A 13,989-nucleotide genomic window follows, 5' to 3' on the forward strand; every position below is an offset into this window, starting at 1 on the left:
GCTGCAGGTAGGGCCACCAACCTACTACACCAGGCTGCTGTAACAATGCTGAATTGCTGATTAGTTGATAATTTAGAGTAGTTTTAATCTAGCTTCTTTGTGTGCTTACAGAGGATGGAATTTTCTCTTTGTTTCCAGAGGAGTTCCGCAGGAAAAAGATTGGTTTTGTGGTTTCATTTCTAAGTGCAAGTACTTTATTTATCAAGTTGCAATGGTGAACTTGCTGCTTAGGAAATCAAAGACAGACATACTGAAAAATACAAGTAGAAAAAAATCAATTGAAAAGAAATAATTTTTTAAGGGAAGGGTAACAGCACACCTTGTTTATACAACTAGATACTAAGAGAAAATAAGCTTTTTCTCCTTCAGATCCATTATCTACTATTTCAGCAAAATATTCTTGTATCTCTAAAAGACATTAAGAAGTGCTTTTATACAATCTCATTAAATTCCTGACTGAAGATTAAGTGTAAACTGGGAGTGCAAGCATCTTAGTAACTTCAGACTGCATTACCAGAAATGATCCCCACGCAAAGCTATGTGAAAACTCTCATTACAGAAATTCTTACAACTGAAGTTGATGTAAAGTGGAGCTGGGGGCTGCCCCGGGCTGTGTTGTGGGCTGGTTTTGTCCTGGGTCATGTGTTTCTCCCTTTTTTCTCCCTGAGTATGAAAATTAAGCCATTATGCAAAGAAGTAACCCAAGCACACTAGAGATGAGCAGCAGCTCTCACAGAAGGCACCTGTTAACAACTGGCCATTTCTGTCCCAAGATACAACCATAGGCGCCATCAGCAGAAGCAGCCCTGGAATTTGACAGAAACCATGCAAACAAGACTGACCTCTAGGCTCAAAACAGAGCACTGCTGCTAGTGATGGATGCCATTGCTAGGAAGACACAGACTGTTCACATTATTGTTTGTGCTTTCCTTCCCCTTAAAAGTCACTGGAAATTGAACATGGTAAAGGGAGGCATGTACACTGGGCAGTAAAAATAGGGCTATTGGAGTAATTTTCTCAAATACTTTTTGTTCTTCATACACTATATGTTAACAGGAAGTTTTTAACCCACACAGATTATGTCAATAGCGACAGCCCTAAAAAAGTACAGCCCTCCAGACACAGGACTGACAAATGCACTGAAGATGGCAATGGTAGAGATGTTGTTTTCTTCCCACTCCCAGAGAAGGAAACTACAGTTAGAATGCATCAAGCTAATAAACTGAATGCCCTTGCAAGAAGAAATCCAGCAGGTTTTTGATCAAAAGTAAAATATTATTCCTTTAAAATAGTTATTTTCTAAAGGCTTTGATCCACCACAATGGAATGACAGCAGTCTTCATATAATAAAATAAGCAAAAACAAACAAAAAAGAAAAACCACAAAAATACAAAAAAGCCTCCACAAACTTAGCAAGCACGCTGATACATTTATGCCCCTGAATAACACAGAAGGTACTGGAGGACACAACTGAGGGAAATGACTGCCAAGATTTGTGAACTGACAGCAAGTCCTCATCATTTATATAAAGAACAATTAAAAAAAGCAAAAAGTGGCAGAGCTGGGAAGCTGGACAAAAAACACAAAAGCAGGCAATTGAGAAGTTTTTCAAACAAAGAAGGGACAGTACTGGTTCACACCTCACAGCAAAAGCAGAACCTAAAAGAGCCTGAAAGCCAGAGATCTTGGGAGACCCAGGCACAATTTCCAAACCCAGATAAGGAGAACTTATTATACCATGTAAAGTTTGAGTATCTCCCAAACCACATGGACACAGAAATAAAGCCCCAAACTTGCTGAAGTAATAATACACTGTGCAATCTGCTTGTAGCAGTTGCATTTTCTCCCATCCCAGGGCTCTGAAATCGGTTCTCTAACACGGAGGAGTTGATGGAAATCCTCTTAAGCAACTATTTCACTGAAAGAATACACTGCCCCTCACAACCCCCACAGCACTAAGATTGCTTGTCCTAGTACTGGTCTCAACTGAAACAAAACCCCCAGAGCCGTAAGTTCATTTTAAAAAGGCAGCAAAAATAAGTAACTTAGCCAGCCCTACTTACATAAAAATACAGCAAGGGATTTTGCAACTGTGAGTTTTGGAATTTTTACAGAGAACCTAATTCTGAGGAGCAACTTCCGTAGCATTTTCCTCATAAAATGCAGTACAGATTGAGAGCTCGTGGACCAACATTCTTCAGTGCCAACTATACTGCTAAGAATTTGTTCTTGAATTATTTGAAGATGGGCTATCAAGACTCTTTTAAACAAATACATGATCTTCTACATTAAGTATACAAATACATTTATAAAATACATTTATAATAGTAAACAATAATATTGGGGCTATTACCTATTTAGATAATATAGGTATCTACAGAGAACACTGTCAAGAAATTCAGACTTGTTAAAAAGGGAAAACGGAGAAGTGCAAAACAGAAAAACCAAAACCAATCTCTCACTGTATTCTCTTTCTTATTTGTAATCACATAGTGAAGCACTTCTGTTTTTCTCATTTTAATCTTCATTTAGAACTTTTTTTTTTTTATAATTCAGAGATACAGCCTCTTAGAATAATTCACTTCATAAGTAGGTAGCACAGGCCTTAAGAGCGTAAAAATTGAAATAGCGACACAGTCAGAAAATAACCCTTCAAATGAAAAAATATGATAGTCAACTGACTTACTGCAAACAAAGTAAACTAATGTGTTAACTTGTTCAGTGTGGTGAAAGAACTGGCTTGGAATTTTGAGCTTGACATACCGAAAAAATATTTTCTGTGCTTTGAAAAAAATGCGATCGAATTAAAAATGTTATTAAATTCCAACTAAAAGGTTTGTTTTATGCGAATCTCAACTTACAAGCAGCTTCCTTAATAATACTGCCACTGAAATAAATGGCTTAAAAATTGTTAGGTGTATAACAAAAAATTAGAAGAGAGTATGAAGACTCAAAAATTATTTATTTACTTGAAAGGCAGCTCTACCTTTTTTATGGGAATCAATAAACTGAAGGTATTTCCTTTTCTCTTGAGGCTACCCTAAGCAAAATAGCCTTCTTTCTCCACAGGACACACTGGGATAGTTTGTTACTGTATGTAATTACAAGAATTCCCAGACCATATGTACAGCATAATTAAATTACAGGGTGTCTAGTGAGCATTGTGTCCAACAGTTGCAGACACCAGAAATGAAGAATTTGAAAGGCCCTTCTCTTTCATTATATTCTTCTTTCACAACATTTTTAATAGGATATGCAGATTTACAACCTTATGATATGAAGTAATTCATAAAAATAAAATTATTGTTGTGTTTAGAAACCGAGTAAAATGCCCACTCAAAGAAAAATTACACTGACACTGAGAGCAGTGAATTCCTAGTATCCTCATTTGATCTTCAGGATGGACAAGTCCAGCAAATGAAAACCTAAGTAGGTAAGAAAAAGATGCATTTCTCTTTCTGAAGCATTCTGCACCAATTCAGCTGGGCTGGAAAAGACCGAAGTGGATTCTTTAAAGGAAAGTGCTGGGACAAATTGCTTCCTCTACAAAAACACTTTCCTGCAGAGATCTAGAAAGGTATTTTTCAAGCATAGATGGAAGCACTTCAGTCAATAATATGAACACATCTCAGCACAAAACAACATACAAAATTGAAGTTATGACTACTCACTGAAAGGGGAGATCGGCAGTGCTCTCTGTTCTGCTGTTTTGCAATCGTACTGGGCGATGTCTACAGCTCACCAGGTGAGAGACTTCTTAATCCACTTGAAAATGAAAAGCAAAAAAGAATCTGTCAGGGAAAAAAGAAAAAAAAAAACCATTATAATTTCCAGAAAAATGAATTGTTTAACACTAGACGTAAGCGAAGATTTCAAAAGTGTTTTGGTACTCTCACAGCTTTTAAATGCCAAAAAGAGTATCACTACCTAGCCATGTTGGGATATGAAAATTTAACTTCTAAGAGCATCTTCTCCTTATGCCTCTCCATCCTCCCTGCCTCAAACCTAGGCAGACATCCACCCAAATAGTTTCCTTAGCCATTTAACTTACACACTGCTAAATCTAACAGATGTGAATTGACCATGTTCTCTCTACTTGATTCCCAAAGAAAGAAAAAGCACACTAATCCTGGTAGTAACGCCCAAACTTAGATCAATACATTTTTTTCCTTCAGATGTCCTGACTGTGAGAAGTTCAACTTAAAGTAATCTTAGATGTCACAATTCCACAGCCCACTTGTTGCTTCTCCTGGCAATTTATGCTTCTCTTATTCAGTCTGCAGTCCCTTATCCTGCCTGTTGGCTCCCACATTTTCTTCAGAAAATTTAATATCCTCAGTGCTGTTCAAAAGAAGACATTACCTAGAGCATCCAGAGCCTTAGCAATGTGTCTATGAAACTATCTAGTTAGAGTCACAGCTATCAGTAAGATTACATGGAAGATCACAATGGTTTACAACCAATGGAGGTTCTATCCTTCATTACAAATTGAAGCAACAAGATCTAAATGAGAACTACTTCAATGAAGAAACAACTGATCATGCAGAGTAGTAAATTCACTTCCCACTGAAAACAAATAAAATGCCCGCTGGCTGGAGGTGGAAAGCAAACCATCAACACTAAAGCCAAATATTTCACAAATATATACAAAACACATAAAGACAAGCTAATCTTTCCAACTGATATGTGTGAAATTGTCTTTTAACACTGGGAGTATTTAACACTGCTAGCTTATCTGCCACTTTCGTCGAATTTAAATTAATGGTACTTGGTTTTGGTTAAAAAAGAAGCATGATGTACCAGCACTACTTAACTGCTGAGGTCTAACTCTCTGAAAATGAATAGGCATAACTGTATTTCAGGCCAACAGCTTTCCAGAAACCATCAATTATTTAAATCAGACAAAGAATTCAATATGCATAGTACATTAGTATCATGTAAAATCTTTAAGACCAGAATCACGGCACAGGATTGCCTAAGATACGAATCAATGTGAAACAAACAGTGCTTTTAATTTGCAAATGCAAAAGCTGAAATACAGATAACCTTACTAATTAGGGATTCAAAGCTAGTCTCTACATCCATGATCTCCTTATTTTCACTAGTACGCTTACTTTTCTTAGTGCAGTCCCACGTACCCATGCCTCAGTGCAAATTATACTGTTATTACAAACTTACTGCTCTGGTAATTCTGTGTTATTTTGAGTATTCACTTATAATTGCTAATTCATTTATACCTTCCTTGCTCGAGTATCACTATTTCAGTGACTGAAGACTTCAGAAAGAAAACGTTCCTATGAACAACACCAGGTTATACTGAGATGCAAACACTGGTAATTCACACACGCACGCACAAGGAGATTGCAAGTGCTAAAAACTCCTTTCATCAGATTTACAAAAAACTGCCAACCAGACTTGTGGTATCATCTTCCAACCCTCACAAAAGACCACATTATACAGGCTTTCAAACCTTGTTAGGAAGAGGTGCTGACCATCAGCAAAGCATGTGGCTACAATACCTGCAGCATGTGCCTGCAGGAAGCCCCAGCTGGGCCGCAGTGCCAATGCATGTGCATGCATGTGCATGGCCACAGCACATCAAACCTCCCACACAGAAAGGGACTAGATAGGACAGAATTTCTATTCTGTTTTTTTTTTTTTTTTTTTTTTTTTTTCTCTCCTATTATAGCTTGTCACCAAGAGTGGCTAAAAATGCCACCTGACAAGCTAAAATGCTTCTCAAAATCCTAACTAATAATGTTTCATCCTCAATTCTCCTTTCAGGAAGAGGACAAGTGAGAAACATTTACGTACATCTACCAACGGGTGCAAATAAACACAACACAGCAAAACAAGTAACTAAGGTAGAAAGGATGGAACTTTCAGACTTCTCCTATTACGATACTAAGGCTAAATCTTGTGTGTGTGAGGGTGGGGAGGGAGAGGTATAATACATACACCTGTATTAAGGAAAAAAAGCTGAAATTAAATTTAAGAAAGAGTACTTGTGCTGTGTAATTGGGGGCCCGTGTGGAGGTGCTGGTAGCATGAGCTGCAGGGCCTCTGTGAGGGGAGGCTGGGGCTACACACACTGAACATAGAGCCGACTGGAACATTCTGGAGCTATTTACACTGTGGCATGCAGAAGAAATATTTACCATACTAAATCCACTTCTCTGTCATGTACATTCCAGCCAATATCAATAGTGCCAGTTCCCACAATAACAGTCCACCACTTCAGAGCACACAGAGGGTTAACTAAAGAGTTTTTTAATTATTCTGAGTGTAATTGCCATAGGCTGCAAGACCTGATAATCCTTACAGAATAACCTAAATATACTGAGATGGCACCTGTAGCAACTAGACAAACCAGTATGATTTAAAAACAAAATAAAAAAACAAAAAAACACAGGCATTAAAACAGAGGTATGATGATGGAAAGACCAGCACAACAGAAAGGTGGTATAAAGGAAGGGAAGAAGATTGCTCACCTGTATCAGAAGATTTAACATTCACAGGGGAAAGCTTCACCAAGGAAGGATCTCCAACCAGAGAACCTTTCCCCATGGCAGTCAGCCCTTAAATGAGGTCTAAGAGAGGTGCAGCCAGGCTGCAGCCCTTCCGGTCACACAGCTGAATTGCCTTCACCTGTGCTCCCAGGGCTGACCAGGTCCTTTCCCCAGGTGCTCCTTTCCCCAGGTGCTCAATCAGTGGGTCAGGCCATGACTCAGCAGTTCCCATACAGCACCCATCAGCAATCAGAGTATTTGACACACTTCATACTGTCATTCTCCTTGCTCTTGTTCATGATTTAATTAATTGAGCTGTATTTCTAAGATGCAGGTTTTAGATTAAGCATGCAGTGATAACAAAAAGGAAAGACTATGGCTACAAGAACAAAAAAGGCAACTGCAAATTCTACATAAGGTGTTTCTGGTTGTTACAAACTTCATTTTGTAGCACTGTATTTATGTCAGTCAATAGACTACTAAAGCACAGGTTCTCACCCGCTGAGCATCACCAAGCACTCCAAGCACTTCCCCGCTCCTCCGGACACGGCAGGCTCACTCCAGCTGCTCCCTGCCTCCCACTGCTGGCTCCATCTGCACAGCACCTGGGCACCAACTGTTCCATAACAGGATGGCACGTGACACAGAAAGATTGAAGACACTGTCTGCTAACACCGTGTGCTCAATTTTCGTAGCATTTAGTATTATGCAGCACTTTGTATGCTACAGAACAACTCTAGGTGCCTTCAACCGTAGCTGAGAATCGTAAATGTTTTTATAAATTAAAATACTCAGTAACTAAGGAACAAATGAGTGTTTACACTTTAAACCACAGCCTGTTTACTGCAGCATTTGTGCTCCTGCCTGTGGAGACACAGCCTAGACAGGGCTGGCCTGCTTGGCAGAAGCAGTGAACCTGATCAAGTTCTAGATCACTCTGCTTTCTCTCGTCTCTGTTCCTCACAGTTGTAGGTTTTACCAGTTCTTCGATCTCTGTGCACTGTCACAGAAACACATATTCTATTCCTTCAGACAGTGCTGAGGGGTGTGCACAGGGCAGGAACGCCCTGACCAGCCTTTGGTGACCAATCCCTTGGACTGCAGAGCAAGGCCACTTGCATGTAAGATCACCCCTTCCTGAATCCTTTCCTTCATTCACTTTACCCCAGCAGCAAAAGAAAACGAATAAACAAACAACAAAAACCCATGATCTTACTAACAACTTTGCAAGTCTAATTCATTCCTAGAAAGCATCTGCTCAAAACACTGAATAAAGCAAGTGTCGTGAGGAAGAAGATTGCATCATCACGCAACTTCACCCAAAGGCCATGGCAAATTCAAGCTACAGACTTTGCCCATGTTTTGAACCCCCTTTCATCCAGCTTTTTGTTCTTTTTTAGAAACCTGCACAATTACTTCTAAGTTTCAACAAGAAGAAATTGAGGCCTGCAGAGTCTACTGAGAAGTAAAAATGTTAGGCAATATTTACAAAATGTAAATCTACAACTTGGTGTCAATTTACTTTTAATGTACAAACTTAATATTCCGTAGACTGTCACCATCCTTAAGAAATGCATATCACCTCACGCTTTATTAATTGCCAAATGTTCAAACCAATGAAATAGTACCTAGAATTTGTATTAGATTTGATATTTAACAAAAATGCTAATTATTCAAAGCAATACTGATCAAAACCTCGTGCAATTGATAGATAATAAGACTTCCAAGATATGCTTTTCCTCACCCTGACATAAACACATATAACAGAACTAAGAGTGTAAGTTTTACACCCAACTTAAAAGGAAAAGTATGATTTCTTCTTCCCATTAGCCAGCCAAAAATATGAAAGACCGTGGTAAATTAGCAAATGAAGGTTAACTGACTTTTTTGCTAATGAATAATCATAAAAATAAATAAGCTTTTAAGAACTGTGAAATTATAAACAAGTGTTTCAATATATTAGAACTGCAGAACAACAACAACAACAAAAAAGAAATTATTTCTCAAGTACATAAGTTCTGTACCACTTGGTAATTGACATCCAATCAGACTTCTATTAAAAAAAAAAAAAAAAAAAATCCTTTTTTCTACCAAATAGTAGACAGCTGTTTAAATCTTAAGGAGAAATACTGACCAAAGTCAGTAAGAATGGGAATCCAGTAGTTGACAGTTACAGAAAAGATCATGGCAAAAATCTGATAGTACACTGCTCACAAGAGGCACTGAATGAAACCACATCTGAATCGCAGCAGAATAGAAAACATAATACACCGGAGAAGTAGCTTTGCTCACATCTTCAGGGACATGGCAACCTTACTCCAAGTGAAAAGAAAAGCAATAAAATTGAAAAATGTCTGCTGAAACACGTACCCAGAAGAGCATGGAGGAAGAATGCAGAAGCTGAAGTGAAGCACTATGGCTGCCCAAACCACCAAGAAGGCCATCATTCCACAAATAAAATGAAAATGCTGTAAGGGAGTAACACCAACTGTTGGTGCTAAACAGACAGCAGCTGTAGTACTGTCATGCAGGAAGAAGCCTATTTTAGCATATGGATCAGGAGAACGGACAGTACTAAAGGAAAATTATGTTCAGTGGAAAAAAATAAATAAGTTCACCACCACTGCTTGGTGCATTACCCATGGTCTGTATCTAGTTACAAAACAGCACCTTAGACTACAGCCCTCTGGATTACTGCTCTCTAAGACTGTGTTCTGTTCCAAGGTATCACAAGACAATCTGAACGCTACAAGAGGAAGAACATAGAAGTAAAACACCTAAAGCCTCCAGAGGAGAAATTATACACAAAGACCAAAAAAAATGGATATATACATTTATGCATAAATATAACTATAGATACATATAAAATTCCCTTTTCAGGAATATGCAAGTGTAAGAAATCACCAGGGAGAGCTATGTCTGCATCAGTCCTTGCTTTCCTTCCACCTCTATCCTTCCACCTCTAGGCAAACAGGAAAGGCTAACCTTTGTTGACATCTACGAGCCTTTGTGGTAAAGCCTTTGCATTTGCAAAGAAAGACAAGAGGATATTTTTCACTCTTCCTAGACTGTTAGTCCAATCCTAGGATATTAAGCATGCACAAAACTATGTATTTAGTTTAGACCTGCAACATGCTATGACTTACAGGGCATTAAGACATGCTATGCCCCTCCAGCAAACAGCACGTTCCATAGGAAACACAGACAGTTCATAGGAGGTTTTTGTCCCTTCACAATTTTATTAGATCCCATTGATTCAATTACAAAACACAGTCGTACTCTTTTATAAGGTGACACAAACACCATACAATTTCAAGAACCATCTTCAAGAACCTGTAAATGCATTCTCTGCTGTACACAACATCACTCACCCGTTAACAGCGATGGCTGCTCAGGAGCAGTACAGAACCACAAAACTGATTTGCTGCTGCTCACGTGCATTAACCACACTCTTCTCTTTGTATCGTTACCGAGTATGGATAATTAGACTGGAATTTTCTCTCATTTATATGTATCTGTTCTTAAAATATCTAACTGAGTTAGTCTGAACTTTCATTTTATATCTTTTCTCCCAAATGCGAATTGTATTTTCTAAGAAAATTATTGTAAATAAAGTTAAATAAATAATTTAATTTTAGAAAACTATGTTTCCAATTTTCAAGTATAGCACTGCACTAATAAAATAGTGACATAAAACCCATGGTTGGTTAATCTGTGACACAAAATAAAAGGCCAACTGAGTGGCAAGCCAGAACTGTCATCAAGAATTAGGGCATACAACCCTAATGTGATTTGAAATTCAGATTTATATTAGGCCTCATTAAGCAGTTTAGAGAAATTCATAAATCTTTTTATGGGGTCATTTTTTTCCTAATTACCTCTACAGAATGATGTACATAAATACATAAAGAAATTAAAATACCATATTTCTAAATGATTAAATATTTTAATAATTCATTTCTTTTTCCAAGTCCTATAATCTCTCAGCTATGAAACTGGATAAGGCAAATTTCACAGTTTAATAAGGAAACCAAAATAATAATAAGAGTCTAGTATGTATGTTGAGTGTTGCTTCCACAATAATTTCAAAGAACATAATACCAAATGCTTAGAGTTGCCAATTGCCTTTTAGGTATGGGTTTTATTTATAGTTTAATTTTACAAGTTGTAATTTAAGGACAGATTTGTTACGCAGGTTCTGTTTCAGTTAATTTTTTCAAGTCCTTGCCTTCCACAATACCTGTCAACTCCTCAGCTCCTTAGTTTAGGGTTTAAACTGAGGCATGGATACAACTCAGCAGCAAAGCATGCACACTTGCAAAATGCTCATGGCTTACCAGTAGACCCTCATTAATGGCGATAATTTCATTTGTTTGTTAATTCCAAAGAGCCACACAGGCACTCTTTGCCAACCTAGGATTAGCTGACAGTGGTTTATTCATTTGCATTAATTTTATGCTTAATATTTTTTATTAACTATTAAGGTTCAAGCATGTCAATTTTTTTTTTTTTTCTTCCTATGATTTTACTGAGATAAAATTACTTATTTGATTATTTTTTTTAATACACCTTTGGAAAAGTAATGCATAGCCTTTATATTCACCAAGAGATTTTGTGCTGTGAGGCCAAGCAGAATGCCATCTTAACAAGCACAGCATAATCCTTCTGCTCCTGGACATCTTTATAGCCACTGACCTGCACTGAGCAAACTCAACAATTTTAAAACTTGCAGACATTTCCATTACATACATACCGATAAAAAAATAAAATAAAATACTGTGCATGCTTTCATTTAACAAAACACAAAAAAGACTCAATGGAACAGAAGAGCTTAATGGCCTCAAGTAAAAGTGAAGGCATTTGGATATTGAACATAGGATAGCAGCCTAAGTGAGCATAAATACACTTAGGTAGGATTTTCAAGTATTAAAAGCTAAGACAGTGATTCTATAAATAGCCACTGACAAAAGTAGAGCTTAAAAGGACACTGATTGCTCCTTGCTTCACTAACTTTAAACAGTAATAGCAAAGAAATTTGAACAGCTTCCCCTTTATGATGAGAACAGTAACCTTAGATGTCTGTAGATACATGGACAAGTCAACTTTAAGCTAGCGAAAACCTGAAAAGCGTAATTAGTATCTAGATTTCAGGAAAGTGAATTTCAAATGACCTTTTGAAAAATACTTGATTTACAGAGACATACTATGAGCCTCAGCTATGTGTTCAGTTATCCAAAACTTACACTGCTGATGTCAAAAGATATGACCTACAAAGCACAAAACTATATAAACACAATGGCCAACCATCTGTAACATAATAATACCAGCGTGGTATGTAGCTATGGCCAACAAATGCTCCCTGGTTTAAAGTTTTCCAAATATTTTCCAAATATTTTTCTACTTCATCTCACCACTTGTAAAGACAGGAGAAAGAACAGCAGCAGCTTAGCCAAAACAAACTGGTCTGAATAAGAACCATCAGTGGAGCAAGAAGAGGAGAAGAAATAAACTTTTCATATCTACTGATTCACTTCTACCAAGTTTAACATAGTTACCATCTTAAAGATATGAAATCCCTCGGAGCTCTGAGAAAAATCTGCCCAAATTGGTAAAATAAGCAGCTAAGAGCTACTTGCTGACTTCAAGCCTGCATCCATGTCACCCAAGGCCAGGCAGAAGCACTGCTGGTGGTTACAAGGGGCAGGAAGAACCCTAGTAATGTCAAGAAGGGCTTAGGGATAGAGGAAGATGGAAACTGAACCTGTAGGGGAAACGGTATGAGGGGAAGATCATAGAGGAGATTAGCAAAGAGAAACAGGCAATCTTTCCACTGAAGGAATCAGAGATGAAGGGCAGAAATTTGCACGCGGTGAAGCTTCATTAGTTCCACTAATCACAGAACAATTTGTTTACAGGAAAGTATTTTGGTTTGTTTGTTGTTTGCCTTACAAGGATGAACAGGTGTCTTAACATATTCCGTGTATGGAGCAGCAGAGGAACAGCCAATACTGAGAGTGCTCCGCTCAGGCTCAATTTATAAATGGAAAAGTGATTTTGCATTCAACAGGAAGGATAAAAATGGTACCCTGCTGTTCACAGCAGGAGACAGAATTTAAATATCCTGTAATATAATTTGGTACATCACCACATATCAGGCTTGACTTTCCTAATTTGCACTAGTAAGTTCTTACGCAAGAATCAATCTTCTCATTTCAAGGCAATGACTTCTGATTTACACCAGGGCAAATGGAAGAGTATGAGACCATTCCTATCCTAATAAAATTTGCCATCTGCTGTTAAACACATTAATAGCAGACAAAATCACATGGTGGTATTGTAAGATAATACCAGCATTGCCTTGAGAGGGGAAACAGTACAATTTAGTGCTGTTAAGTCATTTACACCGCCATTCACAAAAAAAAAAACAATAGGTTGCAGTGTTCTCTAACTTCAGTTGCTTTTTAATTAGAAGAATAAATCACAACACAACTGAAAAGAAATAAGAAACATCCTCTTTGGGGAAAGGTTTTAAATGGACAACTTTAACATAAGCACATTATGTTCAACTGTAGATGATACAAGGTCATAACACGTAAGCACAAGTTTCTGTGATAAGCATAATCTAATTTATTTCAATAAATTCATACCTTAAACTACATGAAGAACATTTTGTCTTCCTCTAACTCCCAAATTTTTCCACAGTACAATGGTATTGGGCCACAGATACACAGTTTATAGAAGATGACACAAGCAAAACATCACACACTGAAAACAGTATTTGACTAAATTACTTTCATTAATTTAAAGAAAGAAAAACAAATCCTCACTGTTCGAACAAATATATCCAATCCAAAGGGGCCTAAGAGCACAGCCTTCAGCACCATGCTCATTTTCAAGCTGAATTGTCATTTGCTGGCTTCACCGTTAACCATAAGGACATGATTCAAGATGCCTTTCCTCATACATTCTGTATGTCTTTAAAAAAAAAAAAAAAAAATTGCTGAAAAAATATTTTTCTTTCATTATATCTTGTGTCTGTTTCTGGTAGACACTAAAGTTTCCATTAAAAAATGAGGCTGTCCATTAACACAGGTAATATACCTTTCATCTTTAATTTATCATTTTTTTCAGTATTAATCGCAAGATGTTTTACAACACTTGGATCCCTGCCATAAGGAGCTCTTAATATAACTACGTACCAACTTGTAGATGCACATTAGGGAGCAGAAAGTGATAAATAGGCAGAATTTGTCAACAGGATCTGAACGAAGAAAAACTGTAATGGAGACTGAAACTTTCCAGTAGGAATTGAAACTTCGCTGGCACTAATCTGTCGCTTGGTGACAGGCAGATCGATGAGTAAGAAAACACCAAAATAGGTGGAGCAGTGCTAAGGAACACTGAGAGAGTAAGTATCTACAAACACAAAATAAAGGCACGGGGACATTATGTAGACAGACTGCTCAAGAGGTTCAGTATG

General features: G+C 37.5%; 1 protein-coding gene across 1 annotated transcript in view; it reads right to left on the reverse strand.

The window, feature by feature from the left end:
- Positions 1 to 13,989, reverse strand: part of TENM2 (teneurin transmembrane protein 2) — a 614,809-nt gene that overhangs the window by 543,852 nt on the left and 56,968 nt on the right. The window contains exon 2 of the mRNA XM_042880629.1: positions 3,672 to 3,791. The gene's annotated coding sequence lies outside the window, so the exon portion shown is untranslated. The remainder of the gene's footprint in view (positions 1 to 3,671; positions 3,792 to 13,989) is intronic.

This window comes from Lagopus leucura, unplaced genomic scaffold (assembly GCF_019238085.1).
Source record: "Lagopus leucura isolate 7727_CA_CO unplaced genomic scaffold, USGS_WTPT01 Super-Scaffold_100027, whole genome shotgun sequence".
NCBI lineage: Eukaryota > Metazoa > Chordata > Aves > Galliformes > Phasianidae > Lagopus > Lagopus leucura.